Below are 23,525 nucleotides of genomic sequence, written 5' to 3'. Positions count from 1 at the left end.
TTATCTACTGTACCAGGGAGTTGAAAGTAGAGTTAGCATTTGTACGGTGTTCTGATGATATTATTACATAAGCAATTATTAGCATGTCAAAATGTTAAATTCTTGTGGTGTTTGAGCCAAATGAAAATGCCATTAATTCTTCAGATATAAAATTAACATGGAAATGATTTGAGAGAGTGTGGTGATCTTCAAATGGTTAATCACCATGTTAACCACCTGTTTCAAAGGAGTCCTAAAATTTATAAAAGATTTGCTACACATATAGTATCTCATCCAGTAAATCATATCATCTTCCCTATGCTAATACATTTTGCAGTAGTGGACCGGCACATCTCCCTCCTGATGGGAGAAACTCTTCATTACTGAGGGTACGTCTACACTGCACGATTATTTCGAAGTAGTTTAAACCGATATTACGAAACCGATGTTATAAAATCGGTTTTGCGCGTCCACAATGCGATCACAAAATCGATTGCTTGTGTCCATGGTCCAAGGCTACCATCGATTTCAGGAGAAGTGAGCGGATGCACTGTGTGCGGTAGCTGTTCCCTGTGGCACGCTGTGGTATCTGTTCCTCAGCTATCCCATAGTTCCCATTCCGGGTTGAGAGCACAGTGCCTGAGTGGGCAGGAAAACATTGCCCGGGTGTGGCTGGGGTACAGCCTACACCCTCCTTGTGAGGGCAGCAGACACCCCTTTGGCGGCGTTTTTCGCGGAGTGCTTGAGCAAACGCATAGCACAGCAATCATGGACCCTGAGACTCACAAAACGGTATCCTGACCGTTGTCACAACCTCGCGTACTCTCGTGCTGACTAACTGAACAATGAATCGCAAGGGCAGGAGGAGAGGAGGCAGCTATTGCTGAGTGGCGAGGAACAGCGATGACGAGATGGAGCAGATTCTCCATAACCACTGGCCCCAGCGTTTTGGAGCTACTGCTATTAACGTGGCATCTACTACCCATTGAACGCCGAATTTGGGCACGGGAACAAGCACAGACTGGTGGGACGCATTGTTTTTGACGGGTGGGACGATTCGCATTGGCTGCGAACTTTCGCATGCGTAAGAGACCTTTCTTAGAACTTTGTGACATGCTTTCCCATGCCCTGAAACGCCGTAATACAAAATGAGAGCAGCCCTCACGATGGAGAAGCGAGTGCAATAGCCCTCTGGAAGCTTGCAACGCCAGACAGCTACCGGTCAGTCGGAAATCAATTTGGGAGTGGGCAAATCTACTGTGGGCGTCAGTGATGCAAGTAGCCAAAGCAATCGTTAAGCTGCTGCTACGAAGGTTTGTGACTCTGGGGAAACGTGCAGGTGATAGTGATGGCTTTGCTGCATTGGTTTTTCTGAACTGTGGTGGGCTCAAAGATGGAACCCATATTCCCTATCTTGGCCCAAAACACCAGGGCACCCAGTAGTGAACCGCATGGGGTACTTTTCAATGGTGCGCAAGCACTGTGGACAAAGGGACGTTTCACTCACATACACGTGGATGGCCAGAAGGGTTCATGACGCTCGCGTCTTCAGGAGCACTACTCTGTTTAAACGGCTGCAGCAAGGAATTACTTCCGAGACCAGAAAATAACCGTTGGGACTGTTCAAATGCCTATAGTTATCCTGGGGACCCAGCCTACCCCTTGATGCCATGGCTCATGAAGCCATACACTGGCAGCCTGGACAGTGGTCAGGAGCTGTTCAACTACAGGCTGAGCAAGTGCGGTGGGGTAGAATGTGCATTTGGCGTTTAAAGGGTCGCTGCGCATCATTATTACTCGCTCAGACCTCAGCCAAACCAATGTCCGCTGCTATTGCTGCTTGCTGTGTGCTCCACAATCTTGTGGAGTAGAGGGGAACATTTATGGCTGGGTGAGGAGCTGAGGCAAATCACCTGGCCGCTGAGTACGAGCAGCCAGAGACCAGGGCGATTAGAAGAGCACACCTGGAGGCGCTGCGCATCAAAAGCCTTGAAACAAGTTTCAGCACGGCCCAGGTACGGTGTGACTGTTTGCTTCTTCCTGATGAACCCTCCGCACTTGAGGACTTATTCAGTGTAAGGCAACCCACCCTCCCCTTTTCATTACAGGTTGGAAAGGAATAAATTCTTGTATACGGTTTAAAAATCATTTATTCATTCATAAAATAATTAGCATCTGTTAAAATCATGAGTTTTTCCTTACTAGATTTCCCTGTAAGCAACCAACCTCCCCTTTCGATGTATTCTGTATACAAAGGAACTATAAAAAAAGGCAGAGATTAGGAAGGTCCCTGACTGCTGTGCTTTGGAAGGAGGGGGAAGGGAAAGGCTATAAGCACATTGTGCGTAATTACAGCCTTTTCCTTGAACCTGCAGGGGTGTGGAGGAGTAGGCGGTGCAGAAAGCCTCCACCACCGCGTCTTACACGTCTGGTGTAGGGAGATATGAGTGGGCCTGCAGGGAGGTATACAGGGTGAAGTGGCGCTATCAGTGGTCTGCTACTTGTGCTGCTTTCTTCTGAAGCTTCCACAGCCGTGGAGGATTTCAGTTTTGGAGAGCAGCAGAATCCAGCGTTCTTCTCCCAACGCTGGTTCTTCCTGCCTAGCTCCTAGATCGTTCACTGGCATCTTTTCCTGTACTGCTACCACATCCTTCCAATCATTCTGTTTATCCTCTCATTGCGGTTACTTCAATAATTTCTGTGAACATTTCATCTCGCGTCTTCTTCTTCCTCCGCCGTATACAGCACACCCTCCGTGATGCATAGGGACTTCTGAGAAATTGTGCAGCTGCATGGGGAAGGCAAACCAGGGTGATAAGTATGTGGAAAGATACCTTTTCACGAGCAATGATAGTATCTTTTTCACATAGAACATATCCACCTTACAGAGCACATTGATCTCTATAACAAGGTCGCATTTTGTAGCGTTATATTCAGTGCTGTGGTCTTGTGGCACACACACAGACGACAGGTACGACGGCCAACGTACGCCACGTCCACGCGCGATGGTAAGTGAGGCTTTAAAATTTTGACTTCTCGCCGTTCATACACACAGTGATCTATATGATCGTTTGCTCCTTTAAGAGGAGCCTGCAAGCCCAAACCCCCTCCTTTCCATCCACCAAAAGCGCATGGCTCCTATAATATACGATCGATCACTGCTAGTGATACCCTAATCATCACCCCCGCATCGCGTTGCTGGTAGCAGGGAAGAATCCCTGCTTGTCGCAGACGCGTGAAACTCTCGCTATTCCTCCTCCCATCCCCCGCTCTGGCCAGTAGCAAATCGCCATGTCTGCCCCTGTTTTACATTCCTGATGTTCTACAAGGGAACAATGGATTTTCTCTCTCCTGACAATATCAGTGGTCGAGCTAGCGCTTTCGGGTGTGGCATATCGTGCTCTTCAGCAAATGACACGTTTAACTCGATATTAAGGACGACGTCGTGTGAACGGATACAGCGTTAAATCGGTATATCAGCCATTAAACCGATTTAAAGTCGCAGTGTAGACCTGGCCTGAGACTCACCTAAGCCAGTACAAGTAAGGTTCGCACCTGCTTCCATTCCCATCAAAGGGTTTCCTTGCCTTTTAATTGTACTAGCCCTGTTCTTATGCAATACTTACTCTGAAACTGAGAGAGTGGCTGTTCCAAAACTGGAATGTCACTAAGTACCCACTTCATAACAGGGTTGGGGAAGAAGTGTGAACAGAGATTAAACAATAAAGCAGTCTAAATTGCAAGACTAGAGAGCTATAGGAATGAAGAAGAATATCTTCTGACTAGATACATGTTTCTAGAAAAAGGATAATCTTGACATCTTTGTATTAAAGGGAAACCACTAATTTAAAAATATAAACATCGATTTTTTTAACCTACTATTGTTGCAAGTAGCTCCAGTCATGATAATTGAAAGAGATTACAGAAAAAGAAAACCTGTTTCTTTAGTTCTTTATTCTGTGTATTTAACAGCACTCCTGTGACAGATATTATAATTAAATCACAACCTTAATTATAATATAATCATGGAAACTGACTTCAGACAGCGCTGGCCAGTGTACCCCCGGAGCTCCCAGCCGCCGCAAGTAGCGGGGGGAATCCCCGAGCGCCTGGCTGCCAGCAGAGGGGAACCCCTGGAGCTCCAAGCCCCCATTGGTGGTGGGGGCTCCTGGAGCTCCTAGCCTGCCCACAGCTGCCCAGGCTCCCCATTTAGTCATGGATATTTTTAATAAAATCTGGAACAGGTCATGGACTTCCGTTAATTTTTCATTATTGCCGTGACCTGTCCATGACTTTTATTAGCCTGATTTATAAACCCACGCAATATCTTCGGGACCATATTATGTTGAGTTTCTGTAGCACTGTGGGCCAGGGATTGTATGCAATTCCAGATGGCAAGGTTATCACAGCTCCCCTGGGAACCAAAAAACAGTGGAGGTGATAAAGGTGAATAACTTTGATTTAAACACCTCCAGAGAGGTACCACCCCCTGAGGAAGCTTGCCTACACTGGTTCAAACTAGGCTGTCTAGAGACCTAAATAAACGGCTTTGGGCATAGAAAGTCAGAGTTTAAATTGACACTGGCTTTCTTTCTGATCCAGTAAACAGACAGGACTGTCTGTTCAAGGGGGCCCAACACTTGGCAGAAGAGTTGGAAAGACTAGGCCTACTGGGGCCCCATAAGACTGATGGGTGACTCCGAGTAAACTTTTAGCACATGAATAAGAATGTTTATTGTTTTTTAATATGTTCTCTGTAATGCTTACACCTTAAGAGTATATGTCGTTGCCCAGAAGGGGCTATGTGGTAACATGTAACTGCTGGCAATAGGGCCATAGCCCTAAGAGAAAAAGTGAAGTGCAAGTACTGGCCTTCAGGCAGACTGGCTTGCAGGGGATATTGCAGTGTAAGGCAGGGAGCTTTGGTCAGAAGGGAGTGGGATAAAGGGCCCTGCCCACAGATATCAGGAAACCTGCCTAGGCACTCCTGAAGTAGACTATGAAGGCTGGAGGGGTAGGGATAGAGATAGAGGTGCGGTTATCCTGAAACTGTGACAACTGGATTTTGCCATTTGTCCTGTATAACTAGTTCCATCTCTTACTAACAACTTATATGGGGGGGATGGGGGGTAGAGAGGAAAGGACTGGAAAGCCACAAAAATCTCTCAGGTGAAGGAGGGGAGGTAAGCAGTGGTGGAGGGGAAATGAATTTTCACTCCTTTTTAAACTAACTAGTTCAGGCTGGCAGTGTCTCCAAGTGCAGTCCAGCTGCGGAACAAGCATTTCTTATATGGAGACCATCTCCAAAGGACAAGATCTCTTAAATATAGTAGCAGGGTTGCCAGCTCTGAAATGCAAAAAAAATAGCCAGCGACCTGCTCCCCAGGTCCCCACCAGCCTGACCCCCTTCATCCCCTCTCATGCAGGCAGTAGTGCAGGTCGGGACTTGGGGGTGGTTCATGGCCTCTTTGCCTGTTACATTCCCATGAGCTTCCACACTTACCCCCCTCCCAGGAACCCCAGCCCTTGAGTAAGCCCTCATTACTATGCCATTCCAGCAGCCCCTGCCTTCTCCACCACCTTCTCTCTCCCTGCTGGTGAGCCTCAGGTCCGTCACACACTGTGAGCACCTGCCATGGGTTTGACAGATTGCTGGCACCTCAGTACTGTGCCAACCACGTTCCACTTCAAGCCACGTGACTTGTGTGCACTGGAAGTTATATGCTGCTTGGCCACCGCCAAGCGTGCACGCTGCAGTTTACAGAGGGAACACTGGTGCCATGACAAAAAAGGTAAATTCCCACTGGCAACAGGCAGGCACTACAAAAACCAGCCAGACCAGTTAAAAACTGGCCAGGTAGCAGCCTTATGTAGTAAAGAGAGTTGCCAACATTCAAGGGCAAATTTGGGGAGGCTCTTGTAAGACAACACAGGCAGTGCAGGAATCCTGCCTGAGCTGCAAGGTTCTCCCCTCCAGCAGCTAGAGGGGACTCTACCACTTACTCAGCAGACAACAATAACAGCTGTATGCATTATCACAGGGCATCCTAGTGGGCTCCAAGCAGCCAGAGTTCTGGAGCAGGCTCAGCATAATCCCTTCCCTGAGGTTGGCTGCAGGAGCAGCCTAACTCCCTCTGCCACCACAGTGCCAAAAGGAGGAGTTCATGGAGAAGGGCCCAGGGGAAACCTCTGCAAGCTGGATACAGGGGGCAAAGTACTGGAGCCTGCCAGACAATTGGGGCTGGAGGAAGTGGAGGGCTTGCTGTTGGAGTTGGGAAGGCAGACAGTGGGGAGCCAGGAAAGCCAAAAGCTGTGGGAAGAAGAGGAGATAGAGTTAGAGTCCAGAAGAGCCAGGGTCTGCATTTTTGTGCACACATTTTGTATGTGTCCAAGGTTGCCTTTCATCCACACATTGCAAGTGGGGAGGGGGAATTTAAAAGCCAGAAGACAAACTAAAAGCAAGATATATAGATTTTAAAAAAACCAGCACAAAAAAAAAATTGGATTTTGAGATCTGATTCATTTTAACTGAGAGTTAAAATGAACTGGAACCGAATATAGTATAAATCTGATATAGTATACCATACTCAGGCAGTACTGGGTATAGTATAAATCTGATATTCCATTAAGGACGGGTCTTACTGCACTTTATCACAAGATATGATTGCTAAATGCAGAGTGGTATTGACTGAGGAAGCAACTTACATAATTTGACAGATAGACCTGTAAAGTTGGCTTCACATGATTTTAAATATCAATAATTACATAGGATCCAAATGGAAATTTTTCACAAGTCGTATTATATTCTCACCAACTACCTAATCACTACATAATACTGTCATCTAAAAACATTTCATATTTAATTTGCATTCATTTAACAGTGGAAAAACCATATCCATTTTAATTAAGATTTTTTACAAACAGTTGCTTTTCTCAAACATGAGCTCTACTTTACTCTCATGAGACAAACTAAAGAAGAAAAGCCAAATGTAAACTCTTGTTTCCTGTAAATTTAAACAGATGTTTTTATATAATCAAAAGCAACCCTCTATTGTGCAGGTCTTGTATAGACTATATCCTCCATTACATTCCAGGGGGAATCTGCTAAAAAGAACAAAAATCTAAAAAACAAGAAGACCATAAAAACAACACACACACACACACAGAAAAACAGACTTCATTCCTGTTATAAATGCATTATAAGAATGAGGGTTCTAATATGTTCATTTTAAACAAGTTCGCAAATTTCCTGTTTTGGATCAGTTGTAGAGATTATATTTTGTAAACTGAAATATTTTCAGAGCGGGATTCCAGTATCCACTTGGCAAGGATACATGTCATGCAGCACAGTTAATTAATACTAGATGTCTTATTATTACTAATTTTGAGTCAGAGTTAGCAATACTATGGCATGACTGTTAAAAGTTCGCAGTGTGCCTTTGTAATGGCTAACAACAGGATTTTTGTTCTGAGAAATCAGAACACAGTTATTTAGATAGGCAACACCAAGTGGATGTTTGGCATGGCTTGGTCTTGAAACAAAGTGTAATTCATACACTGTCCTAGGAGAATTTGTTCCTCATTCTTAAGGCCAACAAGTTACACAATAAAACTAATCACTGGTACTTTGAAATTAAACCCAGTAATTTTTCCCATGTCTAGCGCAAAGTCTTTGATATGAACCACAGACTCAATAAGGAATATGTCTCTCTAGATCAAAAGGGTGGGTGTCAATATTCTAACAGAAATACAGAAAAGCAAACAGAAACCAAGAAAAACAAAACAGGGAGACATGAGAAGCAAAGGTGCTTCTTAATAGAGAAGTACTGTTAGTATATAGGCTTGTCAGTCAGCTTGAGATAGAATTTTGGGTTTAACTTGTTGATATTAGTATGAAAAATAAGAGTATGTGTAAACAAAGGACAAAGACACTGTGTGTTGCTTCTGCCAGGCCAGATGAGTTTGTTAGTATAATGGGAAGAGATAAGGGATAGAACTAAAGTGTTACATGGTATGGTGGGAGTGAGCAGCCTTTCAGTGTAACTGGTTGCTTGACCTTAGCTTAAGAGGAGGGGCAAGGAGATTCGGGGGCGAGGAAGGCATAAGACACTCTAAAAGCTAAAGAAAGGCCTGACCTTGGCCAGAACACCACCTCATTCCTTACCCCTCCCATGGGATACAAAAGAGGTGGAATAAAGACCCCCCCACCCCCAACTCTCGACCCTCCAAAATGGAACTTGACCATAAGTTGTAAGGGGTGTGATTAGGCGCGTGCACTGCGGGTATATTTGGGCCTGCTAAGAAGGAGGAGGTGGGAATGGGGAACAGGGACACAGGCAAGGCTCTGCAGCGTCAGAACTGGGAAGGGGGTCACGGAATAAATGCTTTGCGACATCAGAGCTGGGAACAGAACACTGGGAAACAGACTCTGCCGCTGTCTAGAGCTATGGATACGCTTACTTTGAACAAACCCCAATAAACATTGCATTCCTGCACTTTGGACGTCTAGTCTTCTGCTTTCTGTCTGTGTGACAAGAACCAGGTGTCATGCCTTTAGCCTGAGTTCTTTATGCAGACATACTTCCACCATGCTGAAGGCAGAGTTAGCTTATACTTTTGGGAATAAAAAGGCATATTATTATGGTCAATAATAAAGGATAAAAGGCAGGGGAAAGGGGTTGAGTTTGACAGTAAAAACCAACAAAGGTGAAAAAGGAACAATAGTGACAGCCAACTAGACTAAACTAAACCAAACCTACACTAAGTTACACTAAAGGCAAGCTTCAGGAAAAACTGGAAGTAGGCATGCTAAAGGCACCATCTCAGGCTGTGTGGTAGTTGTGTGAGTGAACTCCCCTCAATTCCTTCTCATCTCTATATATCCTTGGTACAGGCAGGTCCCTACTACTGAAAATCTCTGATTAAAAGCACATGGTGTACATGCACACATGAAGTGACACTACTTGAAAAACTGTGTTCCCTAGAAATCAGCCAATACCAACTGGGAGATGACCCCAAAACGCTCCAACCAAACAGTCTCACCTTGTGTTCTTCAGTTGTGGAACACTTTTCTGCATTCAAGCCATGCACACATTAATATTGAACACAGTCAGTCCTGTAGGATCATCACAGGAACTTTGAAATGGACTCGCACACTGCAGTATGCTGCCTCATGGGGACTGCATTACTATCAGCAAGGCAGGATGCATTCCAAAGAAGAGAGACAAAAACAAATGAATACTCTGAGACACCCACTGCATGGACACTTCCACAATGTGAGAGATGGAAGTCCAGAAAGATCTTTGCCTCTGAAAATTCCTTACCCCAAAAATACCATTATGGAAGGCTGCAGAGTAACAAAATGGAAAAAAAAATGCTGGTGATTCTTGAGAACCTGGTTCCTTCAGAACAACTCCCTTGGGCACTGACCTTAAACAAAAAGATTGGTGAACTCTAAATCAAGTGAGAGCATGGGAGGCAAAAACCGGTGATAATGTGACCAAGTGGAAGTTGAAGAATGTCTAGGCTTTCCACATTTGGAGTCAAACACTGCCTGATTCAGGGCCCTCTGTCAATATCTTACACTTTGAGGAACTATTTGAGATAAGTGATTACACCAGGTCTTGGTTGCAGTTTTGGAGCAACAAGCTATGATGCTGGTTGTCAATAAATCACAGAATACCAGGATTGGAAGGGACCTCAGGAGGTCATCCAGTCCAACCCCCTGCTCAAAGCAGGGCCAATCCCCAGACAGATTTTTGTCCCAGATCCGTAAATGGCCTCCTCAAGGAGTGAACTCACAACCCTGAGTTTAGCAGGCCAATGCTCAAACCACTGAGCTATCCTCCTCTCCCCTGCAAGAGAGGCTCTCTCTTTCTCATCCACATTTTCAGCTGGTTTTACAGATAGTTAAACAACTTCAGAGAGACAGTAAGGAAGCAGGCTTTTTTAATATATACATGTATATATAGAGAGCTCTACCAAATTCATGTTCCATTTTAGTCAATTCCAGACACAGGATTTTAAAAATTGTATTTTTCATGACTTCAGCTATTTAAAACTGAAATTTCACAGTGTTGTAATTGTAGAGGTCCTGACTCAAAAAGGAGTTGTGGGGGTGAGGGGCGGGGTTTGCAAGGTTATTGTGGGGGGTTGCGGTACTGCGTCTTCAGAGATGGGCAGCAGCAGCAGCACAGAAGTAAGGATGGCACGGTATGGTATAGTCACCCTTACTTCTACGCTGTTGCTGGTGGGGCGCTGTCTACAGAACTGGGTGCCCAGCCACCAGCTGCCGTTCTCCAATCACCCAGCTCTGAAGGCAGTGCAGAAGTAAGGGTGGCAATACCACAAATCCTTAAAATAACCTAGTAGACCCCTGCCCCCGCAACTTCCTTTTGGGTCAGGGCCCCAACTTGGAGAAACTCTGGTCTCCCCCATGAAATCTGCACAGCAGGCCCGGGCAGGGAATCAAAGGGCTCTGGGCTGCCCGCAGCTGCAGGGACTCCAGAGCCCTTTAAATCCCAGCCGCGGTCGGGATTCAAAGGGCTCTGGGCTGCCCGCAGAGATTCCTGGCCGCGGCTGAGATTTAAAGGGCTCAGGGCTCCCTGCCGCCACGGGCAGATCAGTGCCCTTTGAATCCAGGCAGTGGTTGAGATTTAAAGGGCTCAGGGCTCCCTGCGGCTGCAGGCAGCCCAGAGCCCTTTGAATCCCAGCCACTGCTGCAGCAGATGGGATGGGGCTGGGATTTAAAGGGCTCAGGCTCCCCTCAGCGGCAGGAGCTCTGGGCCCTTTAAATCCCTGCACCAGCCCCGCAAAGCTCCAGGTTCCCCCAGCCTCCGGAGCCCTGGGTCCTTTAATTTGCCCCTGACAACTCCCAGCCACCTCTTCAGCCGGGAGCCCTGGTTGATTTAAAATCAAGTATCACCTCCCCACCCCCAACCTTCCCTTTTTGGCCCACAGCTGTTTTGGTGGGGCAGCACTGGGGAAGGAGGGTTTGTTTCTGCAGGGCTGGGCGGTGCTGGGGCCAGGTGTTTCCCCAAGACTGGGAGGTCCTGGGGGGGGGTTGTTTCCGCGGGGCCGGGGGTTTTCGGCCCTCAGCTGTTTTCTTTGGAGTAATGTGGCCCTCACTGCTTTACAAGTTGTGCAGGCCTGCTGTATAGTATAGTTTAAAAGTACACAAAAGACCAGATGTCAGGGTCCAGACTCATTTTTCGTGGCCTTGAATTTGCTAGGGCCCTACTAATAGGATAAATTCTCTCCATTCAAAGAAGTTACAATGAGCAACATTGAAACAGTATTTATTTAAGTTACCATCCTACTCTAGTAAATCTAACCAAGTTACCACTAACAATATCAATAGTGGCTTTAAGATGACTGACATTTAGTCTTTAGAGTCAATTGGGCACCACACGTCTTACACTATTGGTTACTCTACCACCATTAGAGCTGCAAGACTGGACATGCTAATACAGACAAGATGCCAGCAGGCACCTGTTTTAGCCACCATATGGTCTAGCCCTACTCTGAGCATGGTGAACTGACAGCGGATAGAACGCTGTGAGCTGGTCCACTGTGGCACTCCCACCACTACCACTGCTGTAAAGACAGTCCTTCAGGCTCACCAGCATGGTGCACTTAAAATCTTTGCTTCAAGATAGTTTAAGTTCTGTAAACTTTTATAGTACGAAGACAAGATATGTATTAAAAAAAAGAGTCAGTGAGAACGGCAGCTTGGGGAAATCCAATTCAGACACCACCTTTACCCTCTACACTGCTACAGGCATTCACAGCAGTTATAATAGTCGTGAACTGGAATCAGCTCACAGTCACTACACTACTGCATCAGTTTTTGTTTTTAAGACTACGGAGAGCTGACTGGAGTCATACAGGCCCACCCTGTTAAGCACCAAAACAGGAAACCTTGCATGCTCTACAAAATGAGACACTACATTGTTTTAAAATCTTGATCCTATTATGGTGCCTCCGGCAATGAGGTGTGGGGAAGAGACTCAGTGCAGGTGCCTTGAGAAGATGGGAACTGTAAGGGAAAGGAGAGAGATACAAAAATACTAAAAAATGTCCTACCTTAAATACAGTTCCATGATGAAAAGTTACTTTCAGGAATCTAGGAGTGTATCTGATCCCTTCCCAACAAATCCATTGTGTTCTCGTAAGACACATACTAATTGCCTGTTGGAGCGTGTGCACATTACAGATTTTTGCACAGGTATAGCTGCACTGATACAAAATCTCAGAGTAAATGCACTGAACCAGTGTGATTTACTTCAGCTTCAAACTCATTAAAGTCACAACTGGTGCAACCCCAGCTTTACACTGGTCAATTCCTACCATAGACAAGCCCTTTAACCCACAACAAACAAAGTGAGGGGGACACACCATTGCATGTCTGTTTATTTTTAGAATGCAGCAGAGACTCTAGAGTTTTAAAAGGCCAATTTATACCTTGTATTCTTATCTCCCTGTCAGAGCAGTATTTGCTATTTTATACTCACTACTCAGTCTACTTTTAAGTGTGCCATGCAATCCGCTACTTCTCTTGGGAGATTACTCCACAAGCTATATAGGTCCATCAGGAAGCTTTTCCTGATGTTCAGTCTAAGTTTTCCATTTCTGAATTTACATCCCATTAATCCTAGCTACAGCTTTTTGCGTTTAAGTTATAAGCCATAACATTCCATCAATATAAATGTTGTGCACTCAACAGATAGAGAAGGCAATGCTATTATCTCTGATTGCAGTGACTCAAAGTTCTAGGAAGGCAGAATGCAATTACATGGCTGACATTTAGCCAGGGACCCCAGTCATCTGCACCCATGGAAAAAAGGCACATTATTAAAATCTTGAATATGGGGACAGTTTTACACAGTACTATATAAACAGAGACACCCCTATTAAAACATACATCTATACGCATTTTACAACTATGCGAATAAGGAATTTTATAACTGAACAAGATAACTTGTCAAACTTGTCCTATCAGGAGAAATGCACATTGAAGAGCAGAAATTTCAGAGAACAAATGCTGAGAATGTATGTTGATAGCTAACAAGTCATAAATGCAAGATTTTCCAACTGCACTGAAAGGAGTGAAGAAATCCAATTTAAAATCTTAAGTTAAAAGCAAAAGCCACCACGACGGTTCTATGTTTTGTTTATTATTTTCTAAAAGGTCAAAGAGGTACTGAGAGTTATTTTAAAAATTATTTAACACACCACAAGAGATTTCCCTTGAGAATCAGTTTGTCTCTTCATATTTTATAGCAAGTAGCTTGAACAGCAGAACCACAGCACTGCTCAGACTGAAAGCGTTGAATGCATTTCCTCGGGGATGACGGTAAATTTTACTTTTCATGGGGATTTCTCTTGATGTCTCCAGTGCAGAGGAAAATTTTCCATAGCTATCATTTCATTCTCTGAATGTGGAACTGACTGGGGAGGGGAGGAGGCTGGGAGGAAGAGAGTTTCCAAACCCCTCCCTAATAGCATAAAAGCCACAATGAGAAACTTGAGAGGCCGTCTGTTCACATACACGTATTACATACATATTAGTATTTTGGTTTTTTAACCACTTTTTTAAAATGTGGAGTTTCTTAGCAAGCCAGACACACTGTCTGATGGTGTTTATTTGTAATTCAAGGATACTGAGTGATCAGACAAAGATGCATTCCACAGCAAATATGGCAAGACACCAACTGCAGCACCCCACACGGGATCTCTCTCAATTGCTACCGTTCCCTGGGGTGCTGCAGCAAGCTGGCTTTCCCTCACAGCCCCGGGCTGCCCACACAGAAACGCACTAGTTTCAGCACTCAGTCTGGGTTTAGAGAGCAGCAAATGCTTTCCAGTCTGGGTTTCAGAAACAGCTCATTTAATTTCATTCCACTGTACTGACTGCCCAATACTCAGCAAACAGGTGCAAGTGGCTATTTTACTGCAGATTCCTCCTCTACTGCCTCTTAAAGGAGAGCCCATGCTCTCCCTACTTGAGCATCTGCTGGTAGGTAATGTCTTTTATTGGACCAACTTCTGTTGTCATTTGAACAAAGTCACCCCCATCCACAAACAACTTCACTGACTTCTTGTTTATTTCAGTGTCCAGTTAAAACTTCCCTCATTTTCCAAACCTTCTGTGGATTTGACGGAGGCTTTGTTTTCACCATTAAAAGAGGTGTGGTTTTACCACTGGTTAATTAGTGCTCATTTAGTTAGCTATTGTGTTGTAAAATCCTAGTGGAGACAAGGCACCACCGGCAGAGAATAATGCTGATCTTGCAGTAAAAAACACGGGTGCCTTTGGATAGGTGTACACTTAAAAGGTGCAGCTGCCCACTGCAGTACTTCACTATGTCCACTACCTATGTCCCCTTGAGTGACCACAGCATTGTCTACTTAGGGGGCTAGATCAGTATAACTACATCTCTCAGATGTGTGGATTTTTCCTGTCTTTTGGGCTGTGAAGACATAGCTTAGCAGGTCCACTTCACTTACTTTGGGCTATATTCTGGTTTCAGTCACTGTGGCATAATTGTAGAACTCCTCTCCCTAAATCTAGGAATTACTCCTGATTTACACCTGTGTAACAGATCAGAATCTGGCCAATGCATACATCTCCCCTCTTGCTTGGTCATCTAGGCACCACTGTGCTGCTGCAGCCTTACCAGCGTTAAGGTACAAGCCCCACTAGGGTGTGTGCAGGCTAGGGAAACCTGAACCAGTGTAACATCATCAACAAGGAACAACATAATTCCTTCCCTTGAGGCCAAGCCCTGAGGCCACCACAGAGTAACACCTGTACACCCCGTTCTGCAGCAGCGCGCCCTCGGGGGATCCCCACCAACGTAGCTACTCCGGTGCAAGTTTCCCTCCCCAGGCCTGCACTCAGGCTCCCAGTCGGGAGTCTCAGCTGGGCAGAGCCCCACAGCATTGCCAGGGCCCTCTCAGCAGCAACCCCCCAGCCCATCGTAGCCTGTTGGAGGTCCTAAGGAAGAAGAATACCCCCCCCCCAGGGTCTTATAATAAAAAGCGAACGAGGCCCCCTTGCGATGCTCGGGGCCTTAAGTAACTGCTTAGTCTGCTTGTGCCTAGCCCCGGTTCTGCCCCTACGGCCGCCCCGCAAGCCCGGGTCAGCCCCGCTTGCCTACGAGTCGCCAGCCGGGCGCGCCCGCCCCTACTGCCCGGGGCGCTGGGGGGAGAGAGGGGTTCTGCTTTCGTCTGACGCCAGGCAGAACTCAGGGCTCTGGGCTGATCCCCTGACCGCGGGGTCACCCGGCCCCGACCCCCCGCACCCGGGAGCGGGGCCGAGAACGAGCGGGCGCTGCCCGTCCGACACAGAAAGCCCCAAGGAGGCAGCGACCCCGAGCCGCAGGCACCGCGAGCCGGCCCCCGAGAGGCTCCTCCCGCCGCCGCCGCAGGCAACCCGGGGATGCTCACCTGGCCCGCGCAGGCACGCGCGACATCCCGGCTCACAGGCGTCGGCTCACTCCGCAGCGCGCGCCCCGCAGCCGCCTCACAGTCCCGGGCGGCTCACAGGAGCGGCCACCGGCAGGTAGCGCCTCGTCCCGCTGTGCCCTTGCCGCGTAGCACACAGGCGCCTCCAGCCGCGCTTCACTCCCGACAGGCGAGACAGGGCTTTAGCCCAGCCCCCTCGGTCAGAGCTTCCGCTGTCGTCAGGGGCTGCACGGCCCTTATTGGGCTTTCCGCCGCAGGGGCGTCTCCAGGTCCCCTCGCGATTCCCAAGCCAAGCTAAGTTGAGCTGAGCTGGGCCGGGCCGGGCCGGGCCGGGCCGGGCCGGGCGCTGCCCTTCCACCCAGTCAGCGGCTTTTGGGGCGTTCCAAATCCTTCCCCAGCTGGTGTCAACCCTGCTCCGCAGGCGCTGCCGGCTGGGGCTGTAGAAGCGCCGACGTTTCCCTTGGCTGAGGCGCCCCCCAGGAAGGGCTGATGATGCGCTTGTGCAAAAGCGGGACTGTCCAGCTCAGCGTCCCCCGGGAACGGGAGAGGGGCCTCCCCTCCCCATGCTGCCGTAGGGGAAACTGGGGAAGAGGAAGGAGAGGGGGCTGGCCCCGAGTCATGCAGCAGCGACTCCAAGAGTCCAGTGGCTCAGAGGAGAATGTGTGTGGCTAAAACAAATGATCGGGGTTCAAAAATAGCAGATTCTTGTCTAGGGCTGCAGCGCTGTACCTAGACGCTGGTGTCCCTGTCATGTAGATCTTAATGCGCCCCTGGGGGCCAAACCAGCAGAGCACAGCTCTCACTTTTATGAGACTATATATGACTACACTGGCACTTTACAGCAGCTGCAACTTTGAGCTCAGGGTATGGCTACACTGGCACTTTACAGCGCTGCAACTTTCGCGCTCAGGGATGTGAAAAAACACCCCCATGAGTGCTGCAAGATGCAGCGCTGTAAAGCCTCAGTGTAATCAGTGCGGTAGCGCTGGGCACGCTACACCCGTAGAGGATGTGGTTTACATGCAGCACTGGGAGACCTCTCTCCCAGCACTGGCGCTCCAACCACACTCACACTTCAAAACGCTGTTGCAGCAGCGCTTTGAAATTTCAGGTGTAGCCATACCCTAACACGGAACTGTAACTAGGCATTTTAGCACCTGGGGAGAGCAAGCAGCTTTGTGCCCCCTAACTTTTTTTTTGGGTCATTTTTCCACCCAGAGGTGTCATGTGCCCCCCCCCAATTGATTGCACCCCCCACCCCAAACCAGACAGGCTGGGTGGTCTGCTGAGGTGAGCTGGGGTGGAGGTAGTGCTCCCCTTCCCGCCCCTGCCCCAGCCCTAGCCCCAGCCCCAGCCCCACTGCATCAGACTGGCCCTACCAAGCCCCACCATGAAGGTCTTTATGTGTTACCTCTGTTTCTGCCCCATTTTTCCACCTCTGTGGCTTTGTGCCATGAGTTGCTGCCCGCACAGGTTAGGGCCCTGATAAAACAGCTCTCTGTGATGCTAAACACACACACATACTCAGTCATCCCTCACTCCTCCTGACACATGAAAGTATATTTATTTCTGGTAATATTACAGGCCATTTAAGGGAAAGAATCTGTGTAGTATTTTCCTACATTGCAGTGTTTTTAGAGTCAATAATCTTGGGTGTGAGTTTGTAAAACTCCACATGAAACAAAGACCTGCAGAACACGTGGTCACTGGGAGGGATTTTTCTCCACAAAAAAATCTTCCCTAGAGTTAACTCAGCTGTTTCACCCCTGCTGCAAATAAAAAAAGAAATCCTGATTGCTTTCAGCTGCCTTCCAGGATGCTTTATTTCAACATCTTCTACTTCACAGTGTAAATAGGAGCCTTTGTTATATCAAGCAGATGGCTGATGAGCATTAGGAATCACCATATATTGTATTTTTAAAATTAGCTAGTTAGTTATTTGGTGTTTTTCTACGGTGCACGTCCCTGTAGGACCTGAGGCTTCACAAACATCAATTAATTTATCCTCACGTCTCTTCTGTGATTTTTCCATATAGGGAAACTGAGGTACAGAACTACTGAATACTATGACCCAGCCCCACTCGGGCACATGCTGTATGGACTTCCTAGATTGCTCTTGCTGACTTCGGTGGGTAACCAGCAGCTACATGTTTGATTTTGGGAGATGAGGAAAAAGCAGGATGTTGGCTGTGTCCCAAGTGCCCCAGCCAGCAGCTCCAGAGAAGGATGGAGGGGTGTAAACTGCAACAGGTCAGGAAAGGTGGCAGAGTACTTCAGAGCAAGGAAGGAATTATGTCTCCTAAAACAAATTATTTCCCTCAGTTGCTCCTGGAGTGGTGCATCTACACCCTATTCCTTACACAGGGCTGTGCCTAAAGCAATATGTCCAAGATCATACTCAAAATCTGTGGCAGGACCCAGAAAAGAATCATATCTTCTGTGCGCCAGTCGTGTCTGAACCATAAAACCATCATTCCTATCAGCTGCTTATGTGTAATGATTATTCTTCAACAAAACCCATAGACTTCAGTGCACTTGTCTTGCACAGTAAATACAGTGGAGTTACACAGCAGGCCTAGATCTTGATCTCACTTATATAAACTAGTTTAAGTAGTGATTCAAATCACTGGAATTACAATACTTGGATAGTGTGAGCTCAGAAACATGTGACAGAGACTGTAATTGAAGTTAGGCCAATAAAAGATATTACCTCACCCACCTAGTCTCTGGTTCACTAATAGGCATTTTAAAAAATCCTTATTTTTACTATTTAGGCTACAATGGATTCAATGTGAAAAGTTTATAAACATAATTTTTAAAAAGGCCACACATCTCCATGATCGCTTCTTGAAAGGCTGCAAATATAAATTTACATTGTAAAACTGACCTCTACTGGACAAAATCTGAACAGCTCAGCTGTGTCCCATAGGTGTTATAGTGCTCACAGCTGAAGGAAAAGAACCTTTTTAAGCTCAAATGATGGAAGTCTTTGGTTCTAGAAGAGCAGACTCTGCCCTCTAGCCTTATTGTTGCTGTTAAGTTTTCAGTGAACAATGTGTGTAGCAAACTGAGATCTGAAGTAGTAGATAGCTGTCATGGATTTCTCACATTCCCATAAATAAAAGGCATGTGAAGCATTGTTTTTCTTTGTTATTGCAAACAAAGAAGATGAAGCACAAGCTAAATGTAGATGATATTGCAGTAGTATGACAACTTTTTGAGAAGATGGCTGAATTTAATATGCCCTGCGCAGCACTTTTTATAGACTTCTGTCAGGCCTTTGGATCCCACACATTTGCTCAATACACTGAATCAATGAGGCAACTTGGCATGCGTGGAAGGATACTGTCATTGTCAGAAGAGGTCTGTAATGGAAAAGTAAGCAGTGCCAACCAATGGCAGATAAAGCACGGCTTCCTTTTTCCCCAGGAGTCCAGCAAGATTGCGTGTACCCTCAGGGTTATCCGGTTATCTCGCCCAGTGCCTTCTCGGCCAAACGGTCCTAGGTATCCTAAGGCTGGGGCCTCAACCTTTTGTTACCCATTCAGTCACACAACTGCAATCACACGCTATTTCACTTAATATATATTCCATCACCTCTACATTTTATTACCTATTCATTCTTTAACATAACCATTATAAAATCATTGGGGCATGACAGACTTCAATAGACCTATTCATACCACTTGTTACACATGAACAGGAAACAAGCATGATAAGAGTGCAAGGATGGAGGAGTTAACAAATCTTGTTCCTGAGTTCAGGAAAACAGCTGTAACCATATCACTTTAGAACAGACTTTGTGTCTTGGGATGTGCTTCTACAATTAACACAGACCTTGTAAACTGACAGGCATATTTCAACTATCACAGACTCAGCGTGCTCGAGAGACATATTTCTTTCTAATGGTTAGGCGAAATCTGGGGTCTGTTCTGAGCCATCCTTTCTTACATTTTCCCATAACAGAAATGTATTAATTATTACTTTAATCCAACAAGTTATTATTTAGAAATGTTAAATAAGATTGGTACTAAAACTGACCCCTGAGGAACTCCACTAGTAATCTGCCTTCAGCCTGACAATTCAGTATGACCCATGGTAGTCTCCCCTTTAACCAGTTCCTTATCCACCTTTCAATTCTTATATTAATCCCCATCTTCTCCAATTTAACTAAAAATTTCCCATGTGGAACTGTATCAAATGCCTTACTGAAATCCAGGCAGATTTGATCTGCATTTCCTTTGTCTAAAAAATCAGTTATCTTCTCAAAGAAGGAGGTCAGGTTAATCTGGCACAATCTATCTTTTGTAAAACAATGTTGTATTTATCCCAATTATCATTCACCTCTGTAGCCTTAAGTACTTTCTCTTTCAAAATTTGTTCCAAGATCTTGCATATAATTGAGGCCAAACTAAGAGGCCTGTAGTTTCCTGGATCACGTTTTTTCCCCTTTCCTAAAAATAGGAACTATATTAGCAATTCTCCAGTGACGGGATACAACCCCTGAGTCAGGGCCGGCTCCAGGCACCAGCCGACCAAGCACGTGCTTGGGGCGGCAACTTGGGGGGCGGCAGCACTCGGGGTTTGGGTTTTTTTTGGTTCAGTGGGGTGGCGCTGGAGGGTTTTTTTTTCTTGTTTGTTTTTGTTTCAGCTGGGCAGCGCTCGTGGTGGGAGGGAGAGTTTCGGTGGCGTGGCGCTCGGGGGGGGCGGGTGCTTTGGGCGGCGCAGCGCTCGTGGGGGCGTGGGGGCTTCAGCCAGCGCGGCGCTTGCGGGGGGGGGGGCAAGAAGTGCTGCCATATGGTCGGTGATCACGTGGGCACCAAAAGCTTTAGTAGTGCAATAACATTGCCAGTGATGGACATAAACTGAATATCCAGCATAAGGACCTAGCCAGAGATTAATCCGAGTGAGGTTTAATCTGCAAGGAGGCCCTGTCCCTGTGGGATTTGCCATGATGATGGTGACAGTAGCATGACAACAAAGGCAAGGAAAGTTTAATTTAGCTCCCCAGCTGGTGTAAATTGTCATTGTTCCATTGAAGTCAATGGAGCTGTGACAAATTTGTAGTAGCTGAGGATCCGCCCCCAAATGGCTGCTTCCTTGCTTTTGTAGATTTATGCCAGAATCCTAAACCGAAAATTCTTTGCATTGATATGTGACCAAAAGCTCTGTCATACGCTCTGTGCAAACACTAGTTAATAATAATTCCTTTGAAAGCCTAGTGAAGTGGTGTAGATTGTGGGAATATGGCCCATAGCCTTTATGAAATACTCAGGAAAATGTCGATGCAAGTCTCTAGGAAACCTGCCAAATCCTGCAATCATCCCTACCCTGCCAAGCACACAATATTCCGGAGGGGTTTGAAAACATCTCCTAACTACCTCATAGTGATCAGATATATTATAGTGGAAAGAGTTGTGTAATACAAACATTTGCAAAATGACACTTTCCTGAAAGTAAAATATTTACGTCAATGCAGAGACTTCCCTTTGAGGTCTGAAAAGGTACATATAAAATACTCTTACCAAAAACTTTGCAACTTTTGCTTTTGGAACTGTAGTTTTCCTCTCCATTGTAAAGTAATGGTCTTTGAATGCACTACTTGGAATGGAACTCAGAGAGGATAATTGGTTGAGGCACTACTCTGGGTAAAAATTGATCTAGAAGAGTCAATAACACACAATCTTAGCCAAAAGCATTTAGTGCACAAAACTCTTTCCTGTAAGTTGTCTATGCAAACAAAAGTACTAACTTGGCATTGTGCTCGCAGAAGATGCGATATGATGTAGCAGTCCTAGGTGCAATACAAGTTGGTAGTCTGTCAACTATGAAGCCCAAATGCACTGGGATGGTGCAGTTTTAATAAACGTATCCAGACTTGAATTCTATTTTGTGGTTTTCTTAAATAAATTCATTATTTATGGACATTTCTAGGGCACTTACCATTGGACCAGATGAGTGATCCTCTCCCAACGCTTCTGTCAGACAGATATCGTCATCTCCATTTTGCCAAAAGAGAAACAAAGCCAATAGTGATTGTACAGCAACGGACAAGGTGACTAAATAGTCTGGGGCAGAAATGGGAAGCATCTAAGATCTGCTGATTTCCTGTGATGCTTGTGCCTAGCCACAAGGCCTCCCTTCAAAAACCCAACGCAGTTGCAAAGTTAAACATTGGCGTGGTGGTTGATCCCTTTGCTGGCTTTCCTCAGGTCATTTCATTCTCCCACTACTCACATTGTCCTCAGGCAGCTTCCTCACAGCACTTTCCCAGGAGGGTAATTGCAAGCTCTTGTTACCTCTGCTCCGGATTCACTGAGGGCTTGTCTTCACTACTAAAAATGGCACTTTTTCTTTTTTAACCTCAGTCTGCTAACAGGCATGAGTTACCCCAAGGTCAAAACACACTGAAGATAAAGCACATTCGTTTTGCTAAGGTCAGTCTGTGGAGCAGCATGGGGCTGTTTAACTCTGCTTTAGCTCATTTTCTTGCAGAGGGAGCCTTGAAAGTGGAAGGAGATTGGTACGGTTGAAAGGTGCAAGCAACTGGGCTCCATTTCTGCAGCAGGAGGTGGGGAGTGGGGAAAGAACCTGACAAACTCGCCTCACCCCACACAGTGCATTGTATTTCAGCATCCAGAATTGCCAGCTGAGCCAGTGGTGTAGTGATTAAAAAAAGAAGTAAACTAATTAATTCATTCCCCTAATTTACCCTCCTGAGCTGCCCTGCTGTTCAAATATAGTAAGGGATAGTCCCTGCCCAGAAAGCAACACAGTGAACATCTGGGAGGGAGAGCAGAGGCACAGAGACTTGCCCAGGGTCTCAATAGATCAGTGGCAGAACCCAAGTCTCTGGAGTCCCAGGCCTGTACCCTACCCAGTGGAGCACACTACCTCTCACAGAAACTGAGCATTTACGTTTGGCGGGTAGCCCAAAGAATTGGTTCACTCCCCTCCTGCAGAATCCTCAGACCAGCCCAGTGCATAGTGATGGGGTGGTAGTGAGCAACCATGAGTTATTTGGGGTGGTGGGGGGGCGTGGGCTGCAAGAATTGTTTCGTAAGTACATGCAAAAGTGCAAGCACCAGCTCTGGAATCAAAAATGTAAATGAATTAGTTTTGTATGATGGCTCTCCAATCCCTTCCCATAAGCTCCCCGGGCACTCATTCCTGTGCACTGTCTTGCTATCTACCTATGCTCTGACTCCTGCCTGGGAATATGAAGGTAGGCCACTTCCTCTGCTCAGTGTCCTCAGGCCCAAAATGATTGTCTCCTTGCAAGCAGTTTCACTGATCTCCGGTGTTGGTACAACAGACCAATGCCCAGTGTAAGCCTGTGTCCCAGCATGGAGCCACCTGGCTGGATCATCCTTTTTCCCCTCCACAGCATCACTGGAATAACCGGCCCAGGGAAGATTCCCATATAATCTTAGCTGCTGCTTCAATTGTGGGTGGATGAAGCATCATTGCTTGTCCTACCACCCCTTCCCCCTATTCCCCCTCCCTACACATACTACCACACTGCTTCACATGGCAGACAAGTGTAGAACCACCCCCCTGCAAACTGGCAGCTGACTAAGGTTGAATGCAGTAGCATTTTTTCCAAAAGAAAAATGCTTGCACAAAAGTAAATAGCTTTTTGGCTGTAGCTGGGACAAATGTAACTTACTCACAAACTTTAAGATCAGAAGGGACCATCACAATCATCTAGTCTGACCTCTCACATATCACAGGTTACAGAACCTCCTCCGCCCACTCCTGTGAGCTAAGATCAAACGTAGTATCTGTTCTTATCAGTTTAATTTTTTCAAATGGGCATCTGCAAATCATTGTCCTGAAGATGGATTCTCCTGCAGCTATTTTTGAAAAAATTGATGCTGCCCTACAGATCTACGCTTTTGCTGAAGCTGGTTTGCATATGGATGCTGCTGATTTGCATATGCACTGCACTGCTGAAACCTTGAAAGAAATTTCTCTTTCTTCTTTTCTTGCAGCTACACCCTCATCGACTGCTACTGTTCCTGTGTGTTCCACATTCCAGAAAACCCAACGGAAGCCTGGCCCAAAGACCCGGACCA

General features: G+C 46.3%; 1 protein-coding gene across 2 annotated transcripts in view; it reads right to left on the bottom strand.

Annotated features, from left to right (window-relative positions):
• SERINC5 (serine incorporator 5) overlaps window positions 1-15,741 on the bottom strand; it is a 76,102-nt gene extending 60,361 nt beyond the window's left edge. Inside the window, exon 1 of one of the 2 annotated variants that reach the window (XM_032765009.2) lies at window positions 15,430-15,741. The gene's annotated coding sequence lies outside the window, so the exon portion shown is untranslated. Of the gene's footprint in view, window positions 1-9,021; window positions 9,320-15,429 lie in introns of those variants that run through there. The other variant, XM_075066993.1, reaches the window with a different exon arrangement.
• Between the last annotated feature and the right edge of the window lie 7,784 nt (window positions 15,742-23,525).

This window comes from Chelonoidis abingdonii, chromosome 6 (assembly GCF_003597395.2).
Source record: "Chelonoidis abingdonii isolate Lonesome George chromosome 6, CheloAbing_2.0, whole genome shotgun sequence".
NCBI classification, from domain to species: domain Eukaryota; kingdom Metazoa; phylum Chordata; order Testudines; family Testudinidae; genus Chelonoidis; species Chelonoidis abingdonii.
The sequence above is the reverse complement of the archived record's forward strand: the minus strand, read 5'-3'. Positions and strand labels throughout refer to the sequence as shown.